This window comes from Manis javanica, chromosome 9, assembly GCF_040802235.1.
Source record: "Manis javanica isolate MJ-LG chromosome 9, MJ_LKY, whole genome shotgun sequence".
Classification (NCBI taxonomy): domain Eukaryota; kingdom Metazoa; phylum Chordata; class Mammalia; order Pholidota; family Manidae; genus Manis; species Manis javanica.
In genome coordinates, this window is record NC_133164.1 from 6213085 (window position 1) to 6228910 (window position 15826).

The 15826-nt window shown below is 37.3% G+C and overlaps 1 non-coding gene across 1 annotated transcript; it reads right to left on the reverse strand.

Moving 5' to 3' along the window:
- Positions 1-2246: 2246 nt before the first annotated feature.
- LOC118973653 (U1 spliceosomal RNA) lies at positions 2247-2410 on the reverse strand. The gene has a single exon (XR_005063144.2). It is a non-coding gene; the product is annotated as a U1 spliceosomal RNA (small nuclear RNA).
- Between the last annotated feature and the right edge of the window lie 13416 nt (positions 2411-15826).

Genomic DNA, 15826 nt, shown 5'->3' on the forward strand with positions numbered 1-15826 from the left:
TAAAAGTTTACTTTGGAATTTTGGGCTCTTTTCTAGTTTTCTTTCTTCAGAAATTACTGCAATTTTAAAACGATATCTATTTGTACCGAGTCTATGGTGTCTCCCTGATAGGACACCAATTATTTTTATGTGTCCATGAGAGTTTCCCATTATTTAAATGTATCTTTCCATGCTACTTTACTATTCCTATTTCTTCTAAATGCTGGAGAGTGTTTTCAAGCCATCTTACGAAACACTTACATATTATATTTTAAAGGCATCCCAAGCAGTGGAGTGTCCAGAGCTACAGGCACCACATTCCACATGAACACCTGCCTGGATTTCCATCTGCACAGAACAGACTCACTCGAGGATAATACACAATAGAAGGGCAAGCATTGTTCCTCAAAAGAAAACACAGCCTATCAGAGTGACAAGTCCGCAGGACTGTCTCTACCAGGGGCAGATTCCTACGCCAATGATGTTAGCTCAAAGGAGAAAACTAAAAGAAGACATGCAGGAATCCTAGAATATCAATTCAAAGATTATAATGAATAACACTTATTTCAGGGTATAGATATGATTGCACGTTAAAAAATGAATTAGTGAATGAAGGGAATGCTGTCTTCTCTGGCAATCACAGTTAAAAGTGTTAGATGTTAGGGCTCATTGATATATGTGAGTGCTTAGATTTTCGCATTTCAATAAATATTTTTAAGATGATTGTTTTTAAATTACTACTTAACTGATATATGGGCAAGGGAGTCTCAAAATTTAAAGATACTTGTTCATGTGTAGAATTAGGACAACCTGTGATTAGGTCTCCTGCGGGAGGAGACTGCTCTTCAAACTGACTTAGCCAGGCTGATTGTAGTCTGGCATAAATGAGGAAAAATCGGTCTCCTTGAGTTTCTTGGTTTTTAACATAAATTATTGAGTCTGGTGGCAGGATCATGATGAAGGAGCCTCAACCTCCCTCTACAGGCAAACAAGCATTGTGACTAAATATTTAGAAGATGCAGGTAGCTCACGGTGAAGTTGAAAGAGGATATTGTCACAAGGTCAGTTATAATTAGACAGCTCTGAAGTCTGAGTCCAATTGTCTATATCCATTGTTTGTATTTCTAAACACTTTTTATTTAAAATGACACTAAAGAAAAGTGCACAGAACAGAATTTTTATACCTCAATTTTTTCAGACTGAATACATTTACAGAACTACCCAACCATGTCAAGTAATGCAACATTATCAAACCCTAGAAGCCCCCTTGAGACCCCCTGATCACTACCGATCCCTACCCATTGGAGTCACCACTGTCCAGGCTCATATTGGATTTATCTGTTGCTCTAATTCATAATCAGGGTACTCAAGTAGGCATTTGCATTTTCATGTTTTTTAATTTTATCTAAAATGTCAATAATGCTGTAGTTGAAAATCCCTGCTCTAGACCATAAATCAAATTATCAAATTTCAAAAGGTTAAAATCATACAGAATATACACTATTAAAGGTACATAATTAAGCTTTAAAAAATAACAAAAAGAAAACTGAAAAATTCCCACCTGTTTGGCAACTACACACTATGCTTTTCAATGATCTATGAGGCAAGGATGTTTCATATGACATCATTTTATGTAACAATAGTTCCTTTGCTTTCATTGCTATACAGAATCCCATTTTATGAATGCACCTGCCATTTGTCCATTCTACTCCTGATGGATTTTTGAATTGTTTCAGATAATTGTTCGAGTGTTACAATGTTGCCAGGAAGAGACCTGCCTTTTGGCTAACTTGTAGATGCATGAATGTTGAAATTTGTTGTGAAATTGCTTGGTCATGTTAGACATACGCTCAGTATTAGTAGATGCTTACTTGTATTATTCTGAGTTGTTAGATGAATTTTCAGTCCCATTATTAGTTATGTTTTCTACCTGCAACATATTTTATATTATCAGGGTATTGGGATATACTTTCTGACACAAACACACGCACGTACACATTATTATTTTCTAAATCAAGAGTAAATAGCAAAGCTGATAATTCCTTTTTTATTAAATACTTAAGTGGAATTTGCTAAAATGGGACATTTTCTTACAGAACCACACTACTATTACCAAATATGGGATAGCACTGACATATACTATCATTTTCCTAGGAATTTGCCCATTTCACTTAAATTTTCAGATTTGTTTCTTTAAATCTGGTCACAATATCATCTCATTATTTTTTGTTTGTTTGTTTTTTGTTTTGTTTTGTTTTGTTTTCAAGCAGGGGAAAGCACGAACACAGTCCCCCACTACCAGAAATGTTGCAGCCGTGTTTCCCACGTTTGGGGAAATCGCAGGGGTCAGCACATCTGGAGTGCAATGGATAAGCCTTGCCCTGGGATAACCACCTTCGTGATCATGGTATTTCCCCTGCCAGGTAAGTATCATTCCATTATTTTCACATCCATGTAGAATCTAAGGTGATGTCTTATTTTCCAATTCTAATATTAGTTATCTGTGCCTCCTCTCTTATATTAAACAGTGTTGCCAATACTTTTTGATCCCCAGCTGTAGGCAGTCTATCAGATAAAGAAAACTTTCATATTCTGGTTTGCTATGATTTTTTTATCATAAATGGATTTGAATTCTTTTATAATTTTTTTCTATTTTATTAAATTATTTTTATTGGGTTATTATATTTTCTTTGAGTTAATTTGTTGTCCTATTTTTTTACTTTTTGAAATTATTTCTGCATTTTTCTCAAATATATGTATTAAATGTTATAAAAGTTTCTTTAAACATAATTTTGTGTGCCCCAAGTTTTGAAATCTAACTTTTAAACAAAATTTGATTGTAAATATTTCAACTCCCATCAACATTCCTTCTTTGCCTCATACATTGTTAAAAAGCAAAGTGTATACTTTCCATACAGGTGGGAATATATTTCAGTTACCTTTCTGTTATTTTTTCAAGCTTAATTATCTACTGTTAATAGTGTCTATTCTGCGTGATTTCAATTTTTTTTGGAATTTGGTGACAATTTAATTATGGTCTATCTAGAACAGGGATTTTCAACTACAGCACTATTGACATTTTGGATAAAATATTATTAGTTATGGGGGTGGTCCTCTTCTTGGTGGTATATTTAGTGGCATCCTTGTCATTACCTGCTAGATGCCACTAACACACAATTCTCTACCACAGCATGACAAACCTTTGACACATGTTTCCTGTGGGGACAAAACTTTCTGCTGCTTGAGGATCACTGAGAAAAGAATCACTTTTTGGCAAATATTCTTTGTGAACTCAAAACAATTTATATACATTTCCATTCCCATTTTGTATGTTATTATTAACTCATATTTTGGTAATGTGCATACTTTAAAGATCACATTCTTATTTTTGTTTAAAACATTTGGTATTCTTTTATAAATGTACCTATGAGTCTACATGCTTCTCTCTTCCTTACATTCTTTATCTTTGAGCTTCCGTAAAGGATCATTTTGAAGAACATGTTAAGAACATGCTTTTTTATTTAAATGCAATTGTGATTTTAGCTTCAGGTACACAGCCTAGTGATTTGACAATTATATACAGTATGAAATGCTCATCACAAGGGGTGTAGTGCCCATCTGTCACTATGCAAAGTTATTACAGCATTATTGACTGTATTTTCTATGCTATACTTCTCATGTTTTTTAATATATTTTTTTGGTATGGTTCTACTGGTCATGCTTTCTCTGTTTGACTTGTATAGGTATTTCTAAAGCATACTTTGAATTGGTATGGGATTCTAGGTTGATGGGTTTTGTTGTTATTTGTTTGAAACACTTCAGAAATTTTATTACATTATCTTGTAGCTTCCATTGTTTTAGTTCTGGTCTTACTGTTGTCCTTTGAATGTAATATGCCTTAATTTGCACAGATACTGTTAAGACTTTTTTCTTAATCTTTGCTTTTTAGTGGTTTTATTATCATGCACTGTGTGCACTTGGAAACTGTAGAGCTTTTTTCAAGTCATGTCCTGATAACTCACTGATTTTGAAAAAAATTTTTATCATGTTTCAGAAATATACTCTCTATTCTACTTTTTTGTTGTATATAGTAGCTCCAGTTATATGTGCAATTAACCATTTTTACTGTATTCCTATGACTCTGAAATCTTTTAATGCTTCCAATGTTTTAGTCTTTCTGTTCTTTTTTGGGGAGACATATTCTTCAGATGTTTCAGGCTACTCATTTTTTCTTAGCTGTGTCTACTCCACTGCTAACTGTATTTATTGTATTTTTAATTACTATTTTATCACTTTATTAGTCAGCCATATATTTTCTACTTAGTTCCTTCTTATATAGATTCTAGTTCCCTGTAGAAATTAATTTATTTTTAGAAAATATTAAGTGTATTTTTACATTTCTGTGTGATATGTCTCATATCTGTCTTCACTTGCTCTTTTTTTCTCATTAAAAAAGTATTTTTTCTGCCCCTTTGTTTGCCAGGCAGAATACATTGTTAGATTGAGAAATAGTTTGAGATACAGGAAAGGTTTTATTTTCCTTTGGAAGACTTTTTTTTTTTTCTGCCAAGAGCCTAGAGACAATGGCACTTAAATGGTATCTCATTTCAGGCACAACTGGGTCCCAAACATCATTAATGATGCTCTTTATCTTGTTCCCCTTCCTTTTAGAGTAGAGATTTTTTAGAATCCCTAACTAATGAAGGACAATTTGCCAGTCTGCCTCAATTTTTGGTGCACCTTGAACTTACATTTTTGCCTCGCAGTAGCAGAAGACTGTCAAAACTCTACTTTTCTTCTACAAAGTCTCTACATTGTCTTCCAGAATCATCAGGTTTCCCTTGAAGATGGTCTCCAAATATAGTTCAGCTAAGTCAGATCTTGGAAACTGCTCAAGATATTCCTGTAGATTTAAAAAGCATATCCAAGTTTTCTTGTTGTTCTCATAAGAGAACTCTTCCCCATTATCTATTCTGCCATCCCAGGAATTGAATTTCATTCTCTAGGACCAAATGCAAAAGTGAAAACTATGAAGAATAGTCTCTTTTTACCTTCTAAGGAAAAACAGCTCCAATCTACCATAACCAAGAGAATAAATGTCCCGTTTACCCACAAAGAGAATCGCAACTAATATGGAGGCATCTCCTTACACACAGAATCCTCAAAGATGCCTCTTTTCAGGTGGGCACTGCAGGAGTCACCACTATTCTGCCATCAGACCCAGCACAGGTATGAAGTGTCTTAGAGGGCAGGGTTCCCAGCTGTGATTAAAATGTTGAGTATTAGACACATGAGGGAATGACATAAACTTCAGTGATGAAGCTATGCTGGAGAGAAGCTTCATGGAGCTATAAATTCTTGAGTATGATGAGTGCCACTTCTGAGATCTAAAGTTTTTATCAGAAGAAACGGGAATTCTATTTTGATGTAATATTGAATTAACAAGGTGAGTGTTTATTTGCTTTTCCAAGAACATAATAAAATGTGAAACTCTTGGAAACAGTGCCTTGATTGCTAAGGCAGCAGTTCAACATTAATGTGAGAATGAGCTTTTAGATGTTACGCAAAGGGAAAATATTTTGATGTTTTATTTAAAAAGAATAATTTTATTAAGCATATGAAGAGGAACAGCTATAAGTACTGTTCATAGAGCAGACTGCAGACATAAATATTAAGAAGCTGCGGCTGTAAGTCAAGGATGATGCCCTCCGCAACGTATGCTAGTTGTCACTTTACCAATGAACATCCTGTTGTCCTCTGTGTGGGTGCATGTTGTGTGTGTGTTTGGTAAGGGTAGCAAAGGAGAGATAAAAAAATTCTCAGGACAAGCTAATCACATGTCTGTAAAACTGATATTTTGACATTCAGGAAGGCTCTCCTTAACTCCCAGATTATGTGACCCCTTTCAGAGTACTTACTAACTTTTGTTTAATTGAGTAAACTGATTTTGTACAAAGATTCAGTGATGATACTGTATTACAGTTCAGAAAGAGGGCATTTTTTTTCATACTTGCTCTGTCTACGAGTATAAAGCTGAGATGTAAGCTATCAACAGCACCCAGTGGCCCCTGCCATGCGAGGTAACTGACCAGCTGCTAAAAATTTCAACAATTGCCATAACGCAGGAAGTTAACATATTTATCAGATACTTGAGATGAAAAAATGTTCTTCATGGGGACTTTTTACCCTATGCCATCTGGTCCTGAGGTGCCTATTACATCTATTATTGACTCATTAAAGTCAATGAGGTGAATAACACAATTAAACTTGTTTACTTGTCATGTAACAGTCAGTTAACATTGAAATGTAACTTCAGTTTCCATACCACTATGCAGCACACACCAATTAAAATAACACCAAGTGATGCCCTGAATTAATCTCAGATTAATATCTCTCCAAATTATAGTGCAATTTAAAAGTACATGAATATTTGAGGCCACTTTTTAACATACAAATGCCATATAACAGTCACAATGAAGATTAGTCTTTGTAATTAAAACAATAAAACAGGAATACATGGCCAACTGGGACCAAATGCAGAATGCGTATTCCTGCATTCCACTCATCATTCAGCTGCAGATGGCTTACATGTTTGCAGATAGCTTGCGGAAAATATGGGCACATTTGTGTGTAGGCAGGCCAGCCGAGAGGCAAAGCTCTCAGATCAGAAAGCTTATTTCTATAAAGCAATTTAAGAATTCATTATTTGATAAGCTCTTAAATATAGACACAAATGGTTGTGGTAAAATAAAGACATTATTTTTATTATTTTAATTTGCTCCCTATATTCCATAAGGAAAATAATGCAAAAAGTATCTTTTGAGGTAATATTGGAACTAAGAAAAACACTGTAACAAAAGGTTTCAGTCTTTATAAATATTAATATAGTTATGTAATAATAACACATTCTTCAAGTACTTATAAGTGATAGAACACTTGAAATAAAACAAAATGTGCATTTTTCATTTATGAATACTTATTTATATAAAGCAAGTAAATTTCATTTGTTCATTATACATGTTGGAAGTTCAGACAAATTAATGAAATGTCAGCTTTAAAATCAAGGCTTCCTGTTTGGTAGCTTCACAAATAAGCATGAAATTCATAACTCACAGCATAATCATGTATGCATCTGATCAATAAATGTTGGAGAAAGAAAAAAAAAGATATAGGGAGAGAAAGAAAGAGAGAGAGAGATTGAGATTTTCAACTACAATTGGGCTTATTGTTTTGGAAAAATTCTTGAAGCTAAAATAATTTTAGGTCATTGTCTGACCTCTGTGTGCATACCCAGAAATTGGTCAATAGTACTTTTGGGGCTGAAAGAATAATTTATTCAAATTAAAAATGAAGTCCTTCTCCTCAATATGTTTACCAATGAAGGTCTATGTAAAAATTCTCATATAATTTTTTCACATACGTTGATATCAGAATGTGTTTTACCAAAAGTAGACAAATAGTGAAAAACTTATAAGAAATGTTTCATTAAAATGACCCCAGCATTGTAATCTCATTAGCAGATAAACAGCATTGAATGCTTTTCTCAGAAAAGAAAAAATCCAGCAGCATCATTAACTACTAACCCTAAGTAAGTAGCACATTGAAAGCCATGTGCCCCAAATGGCCACATCCCTTGTCAAAGTTTTTTTTTTTAATTTAAACAACTCCATATAGGATTCATACTGTAAATTCTAAGAAAGAAGAAATGACCAAAATAATCCAGCCATTCGATCTCACTATGACTGAAAATTCATGTTCCCTGTGCACAAAAATAAAGAGAAAACCAGTGAACACAAACCCAAGTCCTTTGCATCTGCCTGCTAGGGGATGATGGAAAAAAGCTCCACTCGAGCAATTAAATGGTTGAAAATTGTTGTTTCAATGAAACCTTCCTAATACATTGAGGGACTTCACAGTTTAAAGATCATAGATTTGTTTTTTCATTTTATATGTAAGACATTTGGTGAATCATGGTAACTAAAAATACAGCTTTGAAATTCCATGCATTTCTATAATCATAAGTCTTACCAAATTTTTAAAAATATTAAAAGGAAAGTAATTTTTAGGGTTGAAGTAATCATTATTTTTCTATATCATGGAGTATTGATTGGTATGCAGAGTGTAAAGTTTCCACATATTTTTGAAGAACAATTGTGATGTTTTCTAGTCATACATAGATAAGAGCAAAGGTTAACTGGGGGACATGTTGAGCTTATCTATAATTTTCAAGTAGTAAAAGTCCTTTCCATTAAAGAGAGCATTTCTAACACTACTGCACAGAACACACTACATAAATATTAGATTGATTTCCACTTGGATCGATCTCATGACCATCTAAATCATCTGAGCATAACAATGTGGACTTCCATTAGCTAAACAAAAACAAAAATCCATTTGCTTTTTCGCACATGAAATTTAAATAATGTAAGGATAAACATTCATTTAGAAGCCTTGTAAATTCTGGCTATTCAACAGGAAAAGACTTGAGAACAACCTTCAGAAAAATAACCTCATATTACATGGGACTCTCCATATGTAGTCTACGTAGAAAAAAATAATTGTATACAACCAGACTATTAATTGTCAGATCAAATAACCTTCTTAAAAAGGGAAATTGATCATCAAGTGGACACTTGAGATGGAACCATAATAACCAATCCATATGGACTGCAGTAAATAAATACCGGTTTAAGTATTTCATTTTAGAAAAATGAGGAAAGGAAGAAAATTTGAGATGATGGAGAGTTGCTTAATGCATCTTTAATATGTATTTAGGGAAGAACAAAATTGACAATAAAAAAAAACACAGGTTGAAAGAAACCAATAATTTCTAAAATGTAGCACTTTAAAACTAGGCTGTTTTTTTCTTTTATAATATACTAATTTGCCTACTATGAATATAACCCAGTGGAAAAAGCAATTTTATGGAGCCAGTGATATATAAAGTGCATGGCAAATTTTTTACGCCTCATGTAGAACATACGTTTACATCTCATGTGAAAAATAAATTTAAAATGATTACTGAGCACTTTTCAAGTAAAGTACAATCAAATGCTTAATAATACTAAGTTGTAAGGCATTCAGATATGGGAACACAAAACTAGACAAGCCGCAGCATCGACAGTAAAGTAAATTAATCCTTGCAGAACTTTTCATTAGGATGAAAAGGTCTAAGAGCCCACGAGTGCTGTGAAGGGTGCTCAGCATTACACATGCTCTAAGGCTTATCAAACATTTCAGTATTTCCATTTATGATGAGCATGTTACTGGCACCTTGCCTCTACTTCCACCAATACAGACAAGAAATCTTTTCTGTGAACAAGTTGGGAACACACCCCGATAGTGAACTCCCTGGCTTTGCAGTTGATCCAAGAAAAGCAGAATTTCCTGGCTTCTTTTTTAAAATGCTTTAAAGAATTATCAAAGTCTCAATAGTCTTCATGGATATCAAATCGCCCTAGAAGATTGATGCGTTGATGATTTCAGTGTAAATGAATCAAAAACATATGGATTAAATATCCGTTGAAATACACAAGGTTGTAAAATTCAAGGGCAAAGTGATTCCAAAAGGGGCATTCGGAGCTTTGACTTCAAGTGCTTGGAAGCAGTTCAAGATGTCCAAAGATACAAACTTGCAGACAGAACACATCTTTCAGGCTGTATTTTGTGGCAGGACAAGGATGATTTGCACTGATAGAATTTTAGAGATTCTCATGTGTCTTGATGAAATCAGATAAACAATGATTTAAAGATATCCAAAAATTAATAGGCATGATGCAAAATAATGTATCCTTGTCTTGCTATAAAAAGGCCATTTTTAAATCACCAATTTGAAATTAAGCTAGGAAGTAGTTAATGACACTTTGACTAGAAACTTCCCACTAACTATATCTGAGATCACTTTACTGACACCTCATCTTGAAAGGAGCTCTCCTTGAGAAGCCTAACATATAAAAGAGAAATGGGTAAGTCTTCTACCTTTGGGCAAAGGAATCAAGAATGAAGTCCACTATCCCCATACCCTCCTTTATGGTATAACCTTATTGGTGTAATTCACATACCACAGGCTCACGTATTTTGTGTACGATTCAATAATTTTTAGTATTTACATGATGTTGTACAATCACCACCACAATCGATTTTAGAACATTTCGTCTCCCTAAACAGAGACCTCATTCTCCTGGGGGTGACTCCCCATTTCCCCAACCATTCCACTCCAGCTCCAGGCAACCACCACTCTACAGCCCTTCCGAATGGCCCACCCCAGAGTGTCAGGACAGAGGTGGGCATGTCTGCTCGGCACAGGGAAGCATCAGCCTCACTGGAATCCTGCCTCTGTGCTCCCGGGTACTCCTGGCCCTGGAGAGAGAGTCGTTGCCAAGACTTGGCTCTCTCCTTGCTACGGCTTCTCTCGCTCTCCACTCCGTCAGCCTATGGCATGGTAAAAGAGAAAAAAGAAATCATGTGGGCCATGGGTCTGCCCAAGCGTTTCTGTCTTGTACTCCTACAGAGAATTATGACGTAAAAAGGAAAAAGCACATTGGTCCCTTCTCTAGAGTCCCAGCTGTCCACTGTCCTTAGTAATCGGTTCATGGAGCTGGTGTCAGTAAGGACCCTACAGTGGTTATTACCGTGGTGCATTGCTCAGTGTCCCCACCGACCCTGCAATTCCTTCAGTGGTGAGATGAATATGATGGCCTCATGCTTAGATCTCTATCATTCCTTTAAGACCACCAATTCTACAGTTCACTCATGTTATATTTTTATTTACATTCTGCTTTTACATAGGGGGCTTTCAAAGTTGCAGTTGAACATAGTTTCCCTTGCGTTGACAGCCTGGCAGGCTCTGAGCTTCTCTGCCTGGCCCTGTCTCTCTTCCGGGCAGGTCAGCTCCTCTCTCAGAAATGAGCTCACCTCGGTGCTTGGCACTGCTGGTCCCTCTGCAAGATTCTTTCAACTTTTGACCCTATTTGTTCTCTCACTGCTTACAGGTCTCAGCTCACCCTTGACATGACCCATACCTGGTAAATATTTTCTTTCTCTTAATAGCTCATAAAACCATCTGACAGAGTTTGGGTCTGTTTCCGTCAGCTATAGTCAAGCTCAGGAAGGTAAGGCCTTTTTTTATTTTTACCGTCCCTGCCTCACCAGTTAGAAAAGTGCCTTATGTAACTTAACAAATATTGATTTAGAATTTGTCTTGAAGTTCTGTATTCATTATCAAAGAATATTTGGAGGTGAAATAGAAATACGAGTTCATGTACGGAGCTGAAGAAATTCGCCTGAACCTGTGCAGTGTTTTCATAAGATCAAGATGGAATTTAGAGAAATGCAGCAAGTGTAAAACCAAATTAAGGTATGATTAGTAGGTGAAAAATTATTTGTAAGAAAGGAAGTAAATGGAATTTGGTATTTATTTTGGATAAACCCTGATATAAAATATGTCAGTTTCAAAACACAAGAAAGTCATGTAATTTCATTTTCTGATAATGCTTCAGTGGTCCTTTTGGCATTCTCCTTTCTTTACCCAAATGATGGCTTTGCATTTTTAATGATCTTTGTGGAGTGAGCGCTTCCTGCCTGGGTACGTGTCTAGTCAGAGTGCTCCAGCCACCTTCTCTGTTTTACTCCCCAGAGAACCCGTTGTGGGGGTGGGGTGGAGGAAAGTAGTCCTTGCAGACGAGAAATTGGCTAGATAATCCTGGAACCAGATAGATAATGTCATTTTCCCCTTTTTTGGCAGAGGAGGGAATTAAAAGATAATGAAAATTATGTGTTTATTTAAGGTGAGCCCCATCCCTTAGCTCTCTCTTGAAAGGCAAACCCATGTACTGACAGGTCTCTAACATAATGCAGATCATAACAAGCCTCCTCTCTGCATCACACATGAGCAAGGGAAAGTAGACAGGGGGCTTCAGTTTGCTTACCATTTCCACCTGCGAGCAGTAAACGGGCCAGAGCACCTTCCTCCGCGCAGGCCTCCAGGGAACGACGTAGCCCCCACGTTCAGCTCAGGATGCCCAAGATGATAAAAAAATGTCCACCTTGAGCAAGGGGACTAAAAACAGCATCAGTTCATGTGAATTTTAATCAGCTTCACATTTGAAGGAGAATGGGTCAGGGAGAACCCCCGTTCCCTCTTCCTGTCCTGTCTTATTTCTTCTGCCCGGCCCCGAAGCCCAGAGTCCCCTTCCAACTCACCAAAACTTCTCTGGACCCCTGTCACGCTGCTGCAGTTTCTCATTCTCCGAAACATTAACTTCTGGGACTGGATCAGCCGTTATTGTGGGGAGCTGTATTGTTCCTTATATGATGTTTACCATATATATGCATTTTTGGACTCTCCCTACTAGAGGGCAGTGGCGTCCAGGTCATGGCAGTCAACATGTTTCCAAATATCGCCAAATGCCCTGTGGGTCCCCAAATCACTCCCAGGTGAGAACCACTGCTTTGCTGAAACTTGTTTTCCTGAAGCTCCTAATGATCAGAAACAAGAGCTCATTTTTAGTTTTCCCTGTACTGCTGGAAGCTGCCGGAATCTTCCTTCTCCCGGGGGCCTCCTTCTGAATACCTCTCTGGCTTTGAAGTGTTCCCTTGCCCTTGTCTGCCCTCTCCCAGGGCTCTCCCCAGGTTCTCAGTTCTCTCCCTACCTGGTGCCACGGCCTTAATAGCTACTCGGCGGCTTGCATTTCCCTGCACACTCCGATGATCGCTGTGCCTCACTTCCTGTCCCTGTGACTGTCCTGAGGGTCAGGCCTTCCAGACATCAGCCCACGGCTGCCCAGCTGGCATGCATGCTTAGCTGGCCCACGGTGCCACCTCACCTCCTCCACAGGGCTGGGTCCCATCGAGCATCTCCTTTGTCACTTTCCGTCCCCATCACCCAGTAAGTTTCCCTCCCATCTCAAATTAATTTTATTACGAAATACTGGTTATTGCAAAGACATTTATCCTGAATCCAGTCTCTCCAATCTATCTCCATTTAAATGAAGCTAAAGAACTGCTGTTGCTCCCTCCCTCTTTTCTGCACTAATTTTGTAACCTTCCCAACGGTTGTCTGGCTGCCAGGTCCCCTAAACTTTGGTCCACTATACAAATTGCTGGCAAATTTACTGTCCTAAGAAATAAATCTAATGCATCATTACATTGATTCAAAGACCTCTGTGATCACACATTGCTCTCTGAGTGACAGAATCCGGGGAGGAGGACCACCTTCCTGAATAAGCCCACCCAGCGTCTCAGAGAGGCCTAGGTTTCATCTTACTTGCGCTCTACCAGCATCCTCCAGAGGACATGTCAGCAGGCCACCAGCCGACCTATTCCCGGACCCACCCCCTCGAAAAACCGGCCTAAAACCTGGCCATAAAAAGCCTCTTGGCCTGTTAGGGGCCCCTTTTCCTTTGTTCTGCTGGCCAGGACAGAGGGGTCCCTCTCAGGTTTAGCAATAAGCCTGCTTAGACTGTGGAGTTCGCATCCTTTCTTTTCCTTTCACTGAGTACAATCCGAACACCTCAGGATCTCATTTAAAGACCTTTACGATCTGATCCAACCCACTTCTCTAGAGTTCTCTTTCCTGACAGCTATCATGCTCTTCACGGCCGTCTCCTCGTGGGATGCACTGAGGAATGGCATTACCCTCCTGCTGAGTCGCCTGCTCCACTTCCTGGCTGACAATCTCTTACTGAGCCTTCTTGATGGAGCTCAACTACCCCTCTTCTCTGAAGGGGACGTCAAGACACATAGGAAAAATTAAGTGCTGTGACACTATTGTCACTTATCACAAGGCACTACAAGTATTCTCTTAGAGGTTAACTTTCCCCTAAGGAGCTCATAGAGTGGGAGTTGCAGCCTGTTGATTATTTGTTAAAAAGATGATTGTTAAAAGGAAACAAAATAAATTAAATGAAAGTGTTCAAATTGATTATTGTACATTTCACAACACAACTGAGAAATGAAAGCAAAAGTTTGCAGTATATGTATTTAGGCATGTTTATGTATGTGTGGGCGGATGTATGTGCAGAGGAAGACAGGGAGAGAGAGGGGGAGAAAGAGAATGGGACACCCCACAAGACAGAAAGAGAGAGGACGGCCTGAGCTGCATTAAGAAAGTAGGTATATTTTAAGAAACAATTTTGATAGTTCTTTGGTCTTATATTATTTAAATCAGGCAAACATTAAAAAACTTTACAAAAATAATGACAGATACTTTGCATGTAAATGAAAGCAAAATTTTCATAGAAATATAATGCGAGCATGTTTTTATTGACCTTTTTCATATTTTATCAAATTTACTGCTAATAAATTTCTTAATTCTCAGAAAAAAGGAATGCAGAAATACATACTGAAATATAATAAAAAGGAAATGGATGTCTGTATTGGATTTTACATTTTCAAATGCCAGAAGACCTCATTAAAGACCTTACAAGCTCAGTACTCCCTTTGTATTCTGTTTAAATGCAAACAACTTCTGTAATATCAGCCAATTAATTCCACTATTTTGGCAGTACCAAAATATACTCTGTATTTCAGCTCTACTCATTCTGGGCTAGAGTCTTTGACTCATGGCTTAAAACCAATGCAAACTTGAGATTGAAAGGCCAGTGCTTTATCCACTAATCTTCAAAATATTGACTCAGTGTCCATGGATGTTCATTGGATAAATCAGTAACACTATCTTAATGGAGTTTGATCAGTGAATGAGGCCACGTGTGTTCACAGGTGTAGCCTAAAAAATGAATCAATATGTTCTAATGCACTATCTGTGGGCAGTGATTTTGTTAGAGAAGGGCCATTTTTGTCCATTATTCCTAACGGTTTAAGGGGTTCAAGTCCTGCTAATCACTTACCACATTGACTTGTAAATGAGAAATGAGGCATTTGTTAGGAATTCTTTCTGGTGCCTTTGATTAGAATAAAAAAAGAAAGAAAGACATGAGCATCAACTACAAAGCCAAAACACCTTATTTTTTCAGGTAAAGTTGAGTTATTTAAGACTTTAATATTTATGTGATCTTAAAAAGGTCTCTTATTAATGTATAGCACATTCACTAATAGTGCGATGTTACTTACCATCAAAAAATAAATTTTGAAGCCTCTTTTCCAATCTTATACATAGAAATATAAAAACGTTCTGAAGGGGGCAGGATTTGTTCTGTGGTGTTACAACCTCTTCCTTTGGTGGCAGAGCGTAGGTCCAGAATATTATGCTTTATTGTCACCCACCAATGTCACTGTTTGTTCGAAGAATGGGATAATAGGCTGCTGCTCCTTCAGGTTGACTGGCAAGTGATTCAGAGCTTCATCCTAATTAGATCGATAAAAACTAATCCCTATGAGAGTATAAATAAGGCTTGCCAATTGCACACTTAATTTAGAGAGAAGTAGTACTATTTTCAGTAAGTGGGACTATGATGACTATTTTGTTGCTTTCCAACATTTACTACCCTGGATCACTGAGCAGCAGATGTCATCCGGGAACTGTGATGGGCAGAGCATCAGGATAGAAGGAGTGATCATCGTTTGATATTTATGGCTGCTTTGAGGCTGTGGATTGATTACAGAGAAAAACAATGATTTGCTGAAGGTCACATGACTGTATACTAATTGCTCTATATGTTCCTGTCTGTGGTAGAAACTCTAAGACTCGTAAGTATTTGTGTTAAAGTGACTTAAAGTCATTCCACTTCACATTCTGTATTAAAGGTCACTAAGCAACCCAGCCCAGCAATCTGAGAGCTGAAGCGCACAGCACTTGGGTCAATTCTCCATCATTGGTAATAATGAGGCAGCTCTTGCCCTGAGCGGCTGCAACTGTCTGCAAGAGAATCGTGTGATCATCGCCAGCGGA